The following is a 14104-nucleotide window of genomic DNA, read 5'->3' on the forward strand; positions in this document are numbered from 1 at the left end:
CCATGTTTGGGTCAAATATACCTACTTCTCTGAACACAGAGATTGTTCCAGTAGCTAAGGGGATCATCTAAAGTCTATATCACTAAAATCAGGTGCCCAAGAGACGTAGCCTGATTTGAGAACTCACAAGAAGAGAAATCTCTCTTTAGGAAATCTGAAGGCAAACTTACAAGGACACATATGTATATACAAATACACAGAGGTAGAAAGTTGAATCTAGCTCAGTGACCAGAAAAGCAGAATACAACAGGAGAAGCAAAACTTCAAAGAGAGGAGTGGGGAAGAAAGATATATGAGAGGCCTTAGCCATAATTCAGAAAGCATCAAATACCCACATCTCATTGGATGACATGATAACCACATCTCCAGATCTGTGCTTGGGTAAGGAGAGTTGCAGTTTTAACAAGGAAAGAAATAGTTGTTATTTTAGGTCTTTATAAAACCTGTGTGAAGCTGCTTGACTAGCTTGGGGCATGTATATATTTTTTTTATCCTTGTGTATTTTTATGTGACCTTAAATAACCTGGGTGTATCTCTATTTTTGCAACTTGCATGACACTAATTAACAGAGTTATGAATGAATATGTCTTTAAAATTAGAAAAAGAGTGTTATGTGGGAAGAGCAAGAGGCAGCAGATGTGAAAATACCAAAAGGAAGCAATATTTAAATGAGATATTTTACATTTTGCAGAAAATCTGTCTTAATTTAGCATAGAAAAATTCATATTGCTTTGTAATAAATCACTGGGTCATAATTTTAATAGATAAAATATGACAGTTCTGCCTCAAATATGTCCTCAATGTCATTGCTATTTTCCACTTATACTTTGCCGTCCTAGGACAGATTACATGGTTAATTGCAGTTGACTTCCAGCTAGTCTTATGCTTCCTCTCTTGCCCCCAGAGTCTATTATCCCTATGGAAATGACAGTGATGCTTTGAGTTTACTTATCAGATCATGTTAGTCCCAGATATAATACCTTTTCAGTTGCTTGATATTCACCTTGGAACAACCTACAAACTTCTGGCCATAGTCTGATATATACTCCCTAATCCAGCACCTGTCCTCCTTTTTGACCTAAACTCATACAATTCTCCCCTTCTTATTTACAGTCCAGTCTGATTGTTTTTTCTATTTTTTCAAGTAAGCTCTGCACCACACTGGGCTTGAACTCATGACCCTGAGATCAAGAGTTGCATGCTGTACCAACTGCGCCAGCCAGGCGCCTCTGTTCTTTCTATTTTTAACATATGCCAACCTGACTACTGCCTTAAAGCTTCAGGTTTTCTATTCTCCTGCATAATTCTTTAGATCATAGCATCGCTGTTTTCTTCTCATTATTCCATCTCCCTGGAGAAGCCTTCCTGACCACAACGAAGGTGCCATCCATTTCTTCTGTCCCATAACTGTTTTTGTGTATTCATAATGTTTATTACTATTTGAATTTACTGCACTTATTTTTTATGTGTTTATGTATTTTTCCTTCTCTAGAATTTATACTCTAATCGGGTAGGAACCTTGTCTATCTTCTTCATTGATATAATCACTTATCTAGAATTATAACTACATAATTGAAGTTTAATGAAGGTTTCTAAAATGAAAAACATGTCAGATATTATTTTGCTTATACTCATGTCTGGAATTCCTATTATAGCTTGGTTTTCTCCCCTGTATTTCTAAATACACTCTCTTTTTGTTCTTTATAGAAGACACATTTGCCTTCTTCGTGACTCTAAGATATTCTAGTATATAGAAAAATGTAATTTATTGTGTGCGAGCTCTTCCTAAAGTTTCTTTCCCACAGAACACTCTGTTTTAAATTGGATATATTGCTTTCTAGGCTGATGTACAGATGTTGACTTGGAACATCTTTTTATTATTGTCCTGAGTTAAAGTCACTGCTTCTTATTTTCCAAACCTTTTTATTCCTTAGATTACTATTCTTCTTTTAAAAACAAAGTCTCAAACAAATATTATAAAATTTTATTTACTTATTCACATGATTGGAAGGTTAATTGAAATTGGAAATCAGGTAAACAAGGGATTTATAATAATACTGCCTGTCAAAAAATTTCAGTCCCATCTTTTGAAATGTATTTGTATTAGGGAGAACTTTTTCATGATAGCTTTAACAATCTGCTCAACACTTTCCCTTCTATTTTCATGAAATTCTTTATTCATTAAATGCTATGGCAGTGTTCTTCATAATTAATAACCTCTTTTCTGGGAGAGCACATGTTCTTTGTCAGGCCTCCAAAGAGTCCTACAGATACTGATTTTTTCCCTGAATTCTTCAAATTTGGCAAATGTGAACCAAACTCTGAAACTCTAAAACTGCAGTTCGATCTAGTTTGTAATCTGTAATAAATCTCCATGCTCTATGCTTCTATTCCTCTCCGTACTTCACCACTGTCAGAATATTGTGCTTTTATCATAATGACTTGTTCAGGATCACCATCTAAACATCTCCTTCAAAATTTAAGTTCTGCGAGGGCAGGTGCCAGGCCAGTTGTACCATCTTCAACACTGAACACAAGCTTCTGGAACATAGTAAACGTACACACAAAATATCTACTAAATGATTGGAAGTGCAATGGATCAATAGGTAAACTCTTGCTGTTCTTCTATTTTGGTATTTATGACTTTAGCCAGTATCTTAGAGACATCTTCCTGGTGAGATATTTAACAGTTTAAAGAAAATGTTAGCTATGGACAAAGTGTAAATCCAAAGGCAGGAATCCAGTAGTTATTAAAAGCAGCATTTAAGCCCATTACTGCTAAAGCTGAAAATAATTCTCTTCTGATGCCTGCACTATCACTAATGTGAAAATATGGAGAGTGCTAAAGCATACGGAGAAATTCAGAGAAATATAAGTTACTAGCATTCTTGTTACTATTTTATATGAGGACTTGTATTATAACCTCTTTATCTCCAAGAGGATATATTCAGGGCATGCTCTTCTGAATCAGATTTCATCTAGCAGGGAACCCAAACCTCCTCTATTGCACATTTCTGCAGACGGTGTTAATGCGGATGCTCTTCTCTTCCACTTCCCATTCTTCCATATGGAAGGCGGTTCATAGATAGGTTTTTGTAAGCCAGTTTGTGGTCTCCAATGAGCACTCAGCATAAGAGATAATTTCAAGAGGATCATTTCATCTTTAGCTGCTTATAGGAGGCCCCTGATGAGTTAGCTGACTCAAAGAATTGGGAAAACAAACTTACCTTGCCAGCAAATGGGATCAGATCTGTCAACAATACCAAATTGCCCCACATGCTGCCACACCTGCTACAGTAAAAGAAGATATAATATAATTGCAGTTGGGAGGAGATGCCCAACCAGGGACTGCAGCCAGAGCTTCAACAGCTGTTGGTAATGGAAATCTGTCATCTTCTATCTGCACTCAGTGCTTGGAGACAGTTACACAAATGACATTCTCTTAGGCTGTCTCATAGAATTAGCAGTGCTTTCCTTTGCAAACTTTACCAACATGTCCCTATAAGGAGACATATTGAGGAAGTTCAATAAAACTGCTTTAACACCAGGAAGCCTCTAAAAAGGAACTGATAGTTTGGTTTTTCAGTAACCAGTCAAGACCTGGCCTGCAATATGGAGTCTACTAAGTTGTAATTCAGCTTTTCATATGCTTACATCAAATTTCCGTCATTAGATCATAAGCAACTTCAAGGTAGGATGTGTCTGATCCATCTATGTGTCCACCTATAGCATCTGGCCTTTCAAGTAGTGGATGCTCAATAGATATATGTTAATTAGATTTTTGGCATAAATAGCATGTACTCTATGGCATTCATTTATGTAATTATAACACCTGTTTGTTTGTTTTTTTAAGTCATGCAATCTGATTGTCAGTATATCTCATACCAAGCTTTATGTAAAATTGACCCCTTCCCATGGTTGGAATGCAATAGTATATTTGTAAAGAGGAACCACAAGATCTGCTAAGCTTGATTTTTAAGCTAATATCTAAAATCAGGAGATGTCATTTTAAGGCATATTTTAAATAAATCCTAGGGCCCCGATCCAGCAGACTGAGAACATTGTTATAATACACTGATGAAAGAATTTAATTATGCCAAATCTGTAACATCTTTCATTTTCCATTTCCCATATAAGCAGGTGAGTTTTAAGATAAAATACAAAGTCATTAAAGTCAGATGGTGGAAATAGATCTCAGTCATCCCCTCCACCACTGCTGGATAGGCGTCTGATAGATTTCTTTGCTGCACTCTCCTTGCTAGCTTACAGCAGGTCTGTCACTATACATCTAGGCTTCTTACCTAATGCTGTTAGCAAATGATCTTTTCTCTAGCAAGAAAATAAATCAAGCATTTAGCTGCGATCTTACGGGAGACATTTGTATCTGAACTGTCCACCTACAAGCAGAAAAATCACATACAACAAGTACATCCAAATTCTCCTGTTAACAGAAAAATAATATAATAAATACCAGACTTTTGAAAAGGCAGGAAACTTGTTCACTCTGAATAAATTAAAGACACCTCAAGTGTAGAAAAGGTTAGTTGGAGAAATGCCTAGATTAGATTTCTCTTTTTCTTTCCTTGATTTGAAATGAATCATCATCCACAGGGCTTTTTGTTTGTTCTGAGATCAAGCATAAACTGGATGCCAACCTGTTCAAAAGATCACCATTCCTCGGTTGTCTCATGTATAGGAAGATTTTAGGGATTCAGAACAGCAGCTGCAATGAAAGCTCAACAAGTACTCAATCTTCAAAATAAATGAATCTTCTTTGTTCTTCAGTTCTCCTTGCAAAGTGCTTTTGGTCCCTTGCCTACTACTAGTCTCCGGCGCTGAGGTACCATGGGTGTCTGCTTTGTCACTGGTCACCCCAGTAGGTAACTCCTCTTATGTACATAAACTTTTAACTTAGTTTTGAGCATGGCCATAAATATTTAATTTAAAATATTCAAACAGCCTTTCCTCCTATAGAATGTAAATTCTTTGAGGTTGGGACTTGTTTTATTTATCATTATATCTCTAGCTTTTCAAATAGTTCCTGGTATGTAATAGATGCTCAGACATAGTTACTGAATAAACGAATTTATACGTGTATGAATGAACGAATAAATGGATGGGTGGATGATTTCTGTTAACTTAGGTGAAGATAGCTGTGATATTGTGGGGGTTCGAAAAAAGGATGTGGCTTGGGAATACAAGTATCTGTTCAGGCAATTAAACTTTTTGTTTGGGTTATCTGCAGCAAATCTAGGAATACTTAAATTGTCTTTACCCTGTCTCAAAAAGATATCAAAAGCAGAAGAGAAAAACTTTGTCCTTAAAATGAAAAACCTGATTTTGTGTGTGTGTGTGTGTGTGTGTGTGTGTGTGTGCGCGCGCACGCACGTGCATGTGTTTTTTCAACCATTCTAAGCTTCTGAAGGACAAAGCCTTTGGTATGTGTGTGGGATGCAATGGGCAAAATGGGTAAAATATCCAGCCTTGAGTGGTAGAAAGAAAGTTTATGATTTTAATAATATTTAAATTTGTGAATTTCACAGATGCCTTCAGAAGTATATTCGAAATTAATTTATTTTGAATTAGAGTGGAACTTACAGTTTACAAAAAAGAACCAATAAACTATGGGGGTAAAATTCTAGGAAATATCTAAATTGCTCAGGTTCACATCTCATTTACACACAAAATATAACTTGCCAGCATTGAAAAGATTCCAATGATGGATATCAAACCACCAGACTGACTATTTAGATCTCGTTTATACAATGGATCTTTTGTGACTTGGTTCACCCAGTCTTAACTTCCTGAAAGACTTTGTCCTAAACCCTGCCTTCTTCGATTAGGTGACACTGAGTACTACTTACTGGGAGAGGTTGCTGAGGTTTTGATTAATTTTCTACAATACTAAATATAAAACAGCAGTTAAAACTTCACATTTAGAGACATTTTAAGTAAATTGAACATGCAATTGATTAGATCTATGATCTAAGTACACTTACCATCCCTTGCTTTTCTATTTCTTTTTAATCCTTAACAGATGGTACAGAATTCATTATGGCTCAGCCAGAATTACAGCAAATTTTTCCTTGTCACCAGAACAACAAGCTTAATTCCTTAGAGAGTGAGTTAACTTCTGAAGTCTCTTAGAAAAGACTTAACTTTTAAGAAGGCAGTCACCAAAAGATGCACCTAAGCTTATTCAACATTTTCTTCTCAGTCTGCCAATCTAGAGGCAAGGAATAAATAAATGAAAAGTTCTATTAGCCAGCAACAGTTTACTGAGCATCTGTAATGTGCTCGGCACTGTGCTAAGGCACGGATCTATTGAAAAAGAAAGAACAAGTTATACCATGAAATGCAAATATACTAACATATAGTTACAATATATGGGGTGCCTGGGTGACTCAGCCAGTTAAGTGACTGTCTTTTGATTTTGGCTCAGGTCATGATCTCATGGTCCTGAGATTGAGCCCTGAGTGGAGCCTGTGTGGGGCTCTGTGCTCAGAGGCAAGTCTGCTTGAGATTCTCTCTCTCTCTGTCTCCCTCTGTCCCTCCCCACTGCTCTTTCTCTCAAATAAATAAATCTTTTTTAAAAAGGAAGAAAATATATTGTATTAAAAGCTATGATAAACATAAGAACAAGGACTTTGGAAGAGTGACTAATCCCCCTTGGGGCAGGGTGAAGCTGAAAGAATCCCATCTGACTGTTAACTTTTTTCAGTATTATTTGCCAAAAATGAAAGCACTGTGTTCCAAAATTGCTTAGTTGCTCTCTGTCTCTATTGCAAAAGAGGATAGTATTAGTCTTCATAAAATATTACTTAGTGACTTAAAAATACCATGGCTTATTTTCCCCCTTAAAGAAAAATGTACTTAATCTACCCATTAGGTAACTCATTAAGAAAATAAGATGTCTGAAGACATTCCTGCAATGTGAAGAAAGAGCAAAGAATAAAAATATCAATGTGGAAAGGGCATTCGATAAAATTCAACAACACATTTCTTCTTTAAAAAAACTGCAACGGAGAAGTGGAACCTATGTATCTGTAAGAAAGACTGTTCACCAACAATAGGAGCAAATACTGTCCCAAATACAAGACTGTAGAGTCACTTCAATTAAAATCAGAAATTGGGTCAAGATGTCAGAATCACAATTATTTGACAGATATTGAAATAAATATAAAAAATAAAATAATTTTCCTAACTGGAAAACTTATTTTAAAATTTATAAGAAAGAATAAATACCTAATGTTCGATGCGAAGGAAAAAAGTAACAATGTATTTTTAAAACTAGACATTAGACTATAATATAAAGCTACATTAAAAAAGAAATGTAGTGTTGGTATAGATTATCAATAGATATTGTTCAGTGGAGTCCAGCAGTGTTCAAAAATAGATCCTGGTGTGTGTGTGTGTGTGTGTGTGTGTGTGTGTGTTTATAGGAATTTAATACAGAACAATTTTGATTTCTTTTTTCAGTGAAGAATGTGTGGCTTATTTAAGAAACAGTATTAACACGGTGGGGGGCATTCCTTGGAAAGAAAACATATTCAAAAACAAATTCCAGTTTCATGTAATAATGTCTGATACCAAAAGCATTTTATAAATTATGAAGACAGGAAGAAATAACCCAGTAGAAAGATGGAGGGGGAGGCTGTTGAGACAATTTGAAAAAGAGCAAATGAACAACATCCTAATGAAAAGATCCTCTCTCTAGCCAATTATCTGAAACATGCAAATTAATGTGTCATTGCATGCCACTTTATATGCATCAACAAACATACTGATGAAAATAAAGAAAAAGAGTACTCTTGGTAGCAAGTACTTGTTGGAGGATGTGGAGAAATATATGTTCTTACATTTGACAGATGGAATTGCAAATTGTACATTTTAAGGGTGTTATCAAGAAAGATTTATTCAAATTCAAACATATATATACCTTTTAATCTATTACTATCCCTTTTGAGAGCCCAGTCCATGGAAAGAAAACATCTAATATTTAAGGTCATAGGCCTAGTGATGATTATTTCAACATTGCCAATGACATTTTCCAGTGACAAAAATGTGGAAACAAAGTGTTCATCAAATACAGAAATTCTTGAATACATTATGGTATATCTACATGATAGAATATTAAATCAATGATAAAAAGAATGAATTACAGCATCGTCTTTTATTAGAGGAATTTTTAAAAAATATTTATGAGAATGAAAATCAAGATGCGGAAAAATGCATAGTGTGATACCATTTCTTATAAACAAACAGTGACAAAACTCATATATGCATATGCATGTGCATATATGGCTGATTATATCGATTACATATTTTGTGTGTATGTGTGAGAGAAATAATTTTAGAGTATATTTGTGTGTATATATACATAGATATTATATGTACATATATTTTCAGGGTGGCGAGCTGATATAGGATGAGGGAAGAAGAGAAAAAAGGTAAACAAGTAGAAAATTTTTAAAAAATGATTAAAATATCTAAGACATATGTTATTTTTATGCATTTATAAAGATTACATATGTGTATATGCATAAATATTTTAAAATAAATTCCTAAAATGATTACAGATTAGAAAACAACTAGATTACATTGATTTGCAATTAAATTCTCTATGTGAATAGAGTTTAATGAAACAAATATTGGTAGGCAATAAGGTCCATGATTTGTATAATCACTAGAGATATTTCAGTTTGTAAATTGTCATGAAATATAGACGCTTCCATTAAATGAAGCTCATATATGAATGAAATAGTCTGTTGAATTGCTATCCCAATGTTTGGCAGTTTATAGGCATGTAGTAAACGATAATATTTTTTTCAGGAACTTAATCTCTGAGCATGAATTTTGGCATCTGATAAAGTTCAGTTCACATCCTAGTTTTGCTTCTTACAACTTCTATCAACTAGAATAAGATATTAGAGTTCTTTAAAACTGTCATTTCTATAAAATGAACATCATGATGCTTAGCACTTCTGTCTATTTGTGAGGATTAAATAAGATAACACATATGAAGTTCCTAGCAGAGGGCTTGGTATAGAGTACATGCTTAATAAATACACCTATAAATAGGGCCTCACAATACAGAGTGGTAGTACAGTCATAGAGTGGTGAAAAGCATTTTCCAATATCTGATGAAATGTATCAAGCCAAAGAAGATTGACAGGTGGTATATATGAATGAATTTTAGGGTATGGCTTTTGTTGCACTAAAACTAGTGAAAGATAGCAGTGAACTTCTCTTTCAAATGCTCCTCAATAGAAATTCACTTATCACTAAGGAACACCTCATTTTAGTTAGGTCTTCAACAGAATCAAGTCTGAAAGGTATTTGCTTTAACAGGATATTACAGTTATTACTGGCATGTCAGAACACTCTGAATTGGAAAAACTCTAGATCTGTAAGTGAAAAAAGCTCTTGGATTTTTTCCAGTTATTACTGGGATGTCAGAACACTCTGAATTGGAAAAACTCTAGATCTGTAAGTGAAAAAAGCTCTTGGATTTTTTCCCTTTTTTGGGCTTTCATTCAGTTTCTTTTCATCCAATCCTGACATGTCGAAATATGACACACTGTGATAACATATCTTATGATGAAAGAGAGAGAGAGACAGAGAGAGAGAGAGAGAGAAGGAGAGGGAGAGACAGAGACAGAGAGAGAGAGATCTGAATATGCTCACTTTACAGTCTTTCTCAGACACCAAGAATGTCTATGTTGTTGGCACTGGTGTCTCAACTCATTTTCACATGCACTGGCAAATCTCTGTTTAATCTCTTATTCTGTACAGTCTGTGTAAATGATGGTTTAAAAAATCTACATATGACTCCTATACTACCAATAAACTGTACATTCCTTAAACAGGGTGAGCATAAACAAAATGGCGAAAGGTAACTGTACTGGAAGTGTCAAAAATTTTTACTAGCTCTATGACCTTAAGGAGTATTGACTATAGTCAAGACTCTTCAAATATGTTTTCTTATTTAATTGCCACAATTACACTTCAAGGGAGATGCTGTAATCCCCATTTTACAAGTTAAGAAACTGAGGCTTGGATGAGCTGTTATTTGTTCCAAGTCACGGAGTCTCTAAGTGGCAAAGATAGTATTTCTACCTATGACCGTATTAAGGCCACAGCTCTAAGTCTTTTTTTGACAAACTTGCTCTCCTCTCCCCTCAACTCAATTACATCTTAAGTTAAGCAAGAAAAAAACAAAACAAAACAGTATCCTATGTGAACGCTTAACTCCCTTTTTGACTATAATTCTATTCATATCCATAGAATTTGGTTATAACAAGTGCTGAGTGCCTCAGAAAAAAGGTTTTGTAAAACAAGAGGAATAAAAGAGAAAATCTTGAACATTTAAAATTTCCTACTACATCCTAAAGCAAGGTATTTTTCAGAGTAGGTGTTTCCCTTTTATTTTTGGACAGTTGGGCATTGCAACAGAATTAAAATCTCATATAGAAGTTTTCCTCTTGGCATAAAGCAATTGTTCTTAGGGGAAGGAGGATATTAGAATAACCCTACTTTGGTGCATGTTTATCCTAAAATTCACATCTCAAGTACCCTCCTATACAGTGGTCTTACAAAAGTTAAAAGAAATATAGAAACCAGGAAAAATTAGTGACCAAAAATAGGACTTCTCTAATGAAAAGAACAGGAAAAAGGCTATTTTAAGATTGAAGCTAGAGCACACAATTCAGTTTCTAAACTTGATTAGATTTCTTTACCTCGCCTGAGAAAAACGAGCCTCAAATCGAGGCAATTACAGAATACAGAATAAAACTATTCTTTTAAAAAACAGTGTCTTTTATGTAAGGAAAGGTCCGAAAGGGCACCATCAAACTATAAGATACTTGGCTGCCCAAAGTAATCCCATAAGAAATAGAGCTTGTATTGGGATAAGGGGGAAAAAATGAAAAAAATAGCATTATCTTACTAAAAATGCCCTGTACAACACAATAACGGAACATTTTGTAAAAGGAATCACAGCTGTAACCATAAGTTACCTAAGACGCTTCATTTATTTATTCTGTCATATACCTACAAAATAGTTGCTATAAGTAGTGGCATTTAACGTTTCAAAGAAAAAAATATTGCCTTATCATTCTATGTCATTTGTCCTAGTTGCCTATTTCAGCTAAAAGTCCACTAATGATTACATGTAAACTCTCACACATAGAGTGGCGTAAGTTGTCCTGTATTTCTTTGTCAAATCGACATTCAGCATCCCTACCTCTATACAGGAAAACGAAGAACCAACTGAGCAGATTTGGTAAACTGAATTATTCTTCATGTTTCCTGTATCGTACCCCAAAGTTCTATCCCTCCTGTATCCAAGTCCTTTGCCATATACTTTGCAGCCCTTACCCTAAAAGGGGTGAAGTTTAGTTCTCTACCCATTATCATTGAGTTTAGCCCTAAGACTCTCTTTTCGGTAAGATGAGGCAAAAATAACAGTGTGCCACTGCAGAGCTCAGGCCTCCAGAGTTCGTGTGGGCTTCTGTTGGTGTGATCTCACTTCTGGCCTTGTCGTGAGAAAAACCTTCATTAGACCATTGGATGCAAGGGCGAGAAGGAGAAACATGAGGTACAGAGCTACCCCAGCCAACCCCAGCCTGGATCAGCCAAACCCGGGGAACCCAAGATAAGTGAGAATTAATGATTGCTCTTTTAAGTCACTAGCTTTCAAGTAGTTTGTTATATAGTGGTTTTTGCCAGTAAATTAAATGATACAGCAAATATATGCGAGATCTGATACAGGAGATGACCCCACACACATCTGCATACACTTGGCAACTACTGTGTTTTCATGCCCGCAGGGTTTTTACCTGAGGCTTCAGGGCTTGTTTCAACTCCACTACTTAACATGTATTGATGCTATGAACCCAGATATGAAATAAAGTCAAGTTTGTTTTCACTTTCCTCTAAGTAGCAAGAGTGCTTGTTATATAATAAGTGTGTCAGTCTACGTATACTCTTAAATATCCTGTAAATCCCCTTCTTGATGTGTATCACATTTGTAATACACTATTAATTTTATTTAAATTTCTGTTTTGCCCACTAAGATGAATAATAGCCACAAAGCATGATGGCCTTTGGTAGTCACACCACGTTATAAGGAGCTTTTTTTTTTTTTTAAGATTTTATTTATTTATTTGACAGAGACAGCCAGCGAGAGAGGGAACACAAGCAGGGGGAGTGAGAGAGGAAGAAGCAGGCTCCTAGCAGAAGAGCCTGATGTGGGGCTTGATCCCAGAATACTGGGATCACGCCCTGAGCCAAAGGCAGACGCTTAACAACTGCGCCACCCAGGCGCCCCTATAAGAAGCTTTTAATATCACCATTCGAGGTGGAGAAAACAAGATCCAGAAATGCTAAGTAAATTTCCCAACATCACACACCTGGGAAGTAGAAACACTCAAGTTCAAATCCAAGCAGCTTGGTTCCAGAACCCTTGCTCTAAAGCACTGATAGATAACACACAATCTGGGAGGCCATCATTCTGTCCCTAACACCTTGCCCAGCACATGACATGTGGACACGAACAGTTGTTGAGCGGTGTGATTGAGCGTGCCTGAGCTAAGGTAGCATATATACTATGGAAAGAGGAAAGCTAATATCATGTTGAAGCAACTATTTTATTTCATTAACATTTTTGAGTATAACCGAAGCAGCTGCTGTGACATGTGCTGATGATTTACAAGCTGGCAAAAAAATTGACAGATATGGTCCCTGCTCTGCTGGTGCTAATTGTTGGAGATAGAAACAAAGAAACAAGAAGTGATAATTACAAAATATGAAAGTGCCGAGTAGGAAACAAATACGATGATGACAGAAAATAATGGGTATAAGCAAGAAGCATTTTATTTTCTTGGTGGTCAGGGAAGGCCTCCGTTTAAGAGGACACATTTCATCTGGGAGCCGACAAGTGGACCTGGGACCTTTAAACCAGGAGCAAGGGAAGTGGTCATTCCAGGCAGAACGTGTAAGGGTCCTGAAGCAGGAAAGCCCTACCATCCTACTTTTTCTGCATCACTGCTAAAACCTTCCAACCCTCTATCCACATGTACTCTGTTCACTTCTCAATGTATTCTCTACACTGCAGCCACAGTGATCTTGCTCGGCTTATTCTCTGATGTTTTATTTAAAAAAAAAATTTTTTTAAGATTTTATTTATTTATTTGACAGAGAGAGAGACAGCCAGCGAGAGAGGGAACACAAACGGGGAGTGGGAGAGGAGGAAGCAGGCTCCCAGCGGCGCAGGGAGCCCGATGTGGGGCTCGATCCCAGGGTCCTGGGATCACGCCCTGAGCCGAAGGCAGACGCTTAACAACTAAGCCACCCAGGTGCCCCATCTGATGTTTTAAAGAAGAGAAAAATACTTCTTAAGAAGAGCTGTGAGTTAGGCTCAGGCCTTTTCCCCCAAATTCGTCTTGTTCTGTTTTGCTTTCTGTTCTCGTCATCTGTCCTTCCATCTTTGTGCCCCTGTCATGCCTTGTCATACTTTAAATCTGCACACTTACATGCCTCATTTTCTGCCTGGGTCCCTCTTTTTTAGATAATTTGTGCTAAAGAATTAGTGTTTCAACAATCCTTGTTTTATTTCCTAACTATATAAAATTCCTGTTTGAAGACATTCACAGCACTGTTCATTACTCCTCTGTAGACTTGTCACAGTTAACAGTTTATAGGTGTGTGTGTGTGTGTGTGTGTGTGTGTGTGTGTGTGTGAATATTGGATAAATGTAAATTTAACGAAGTTAGGAGCCATGTCTTTTTGTAATTAACATTATATCCCCAGTGCTGTGAATAATGCTTGACACAAAATAGATGGTTAATATGTATTTATTTAGTGCACCAAGTAAAAGTTGTTGAAGAATTTTAGGCAGGGGAGTTACATAATACTATGTATTTGAAAATGATCACTTTTGCAACCCTGAGTAGAATGAGTTGGGGGGGGGAGCAAAAGTGAAGGAGAAAACAGTTCACAGTTTTGGTCTGCAGTGGGCCAGGTGAGACAGAATTGTGGGTGGGTATGGAACTGATGGTAGAGCAGATCTCAAAAAGTGGTTGGATTTCAGATGATTTGGGGG

The sequence above is a fragment of the Ursus maritimus genome, unplaced genomic scaffold (genome assembly GCF_017311325.1).
Source record: "Ursus maritimus isolate PB19 unplaced genomic scaffold, ASM1731132v1 scaffold_6, whole genome shotgun sequence".
NCBI lineage: Eukaryota > Metazoa > Chordata > Mammalia > Carnivora > Ursidae > Ursus > Ursus maritimus.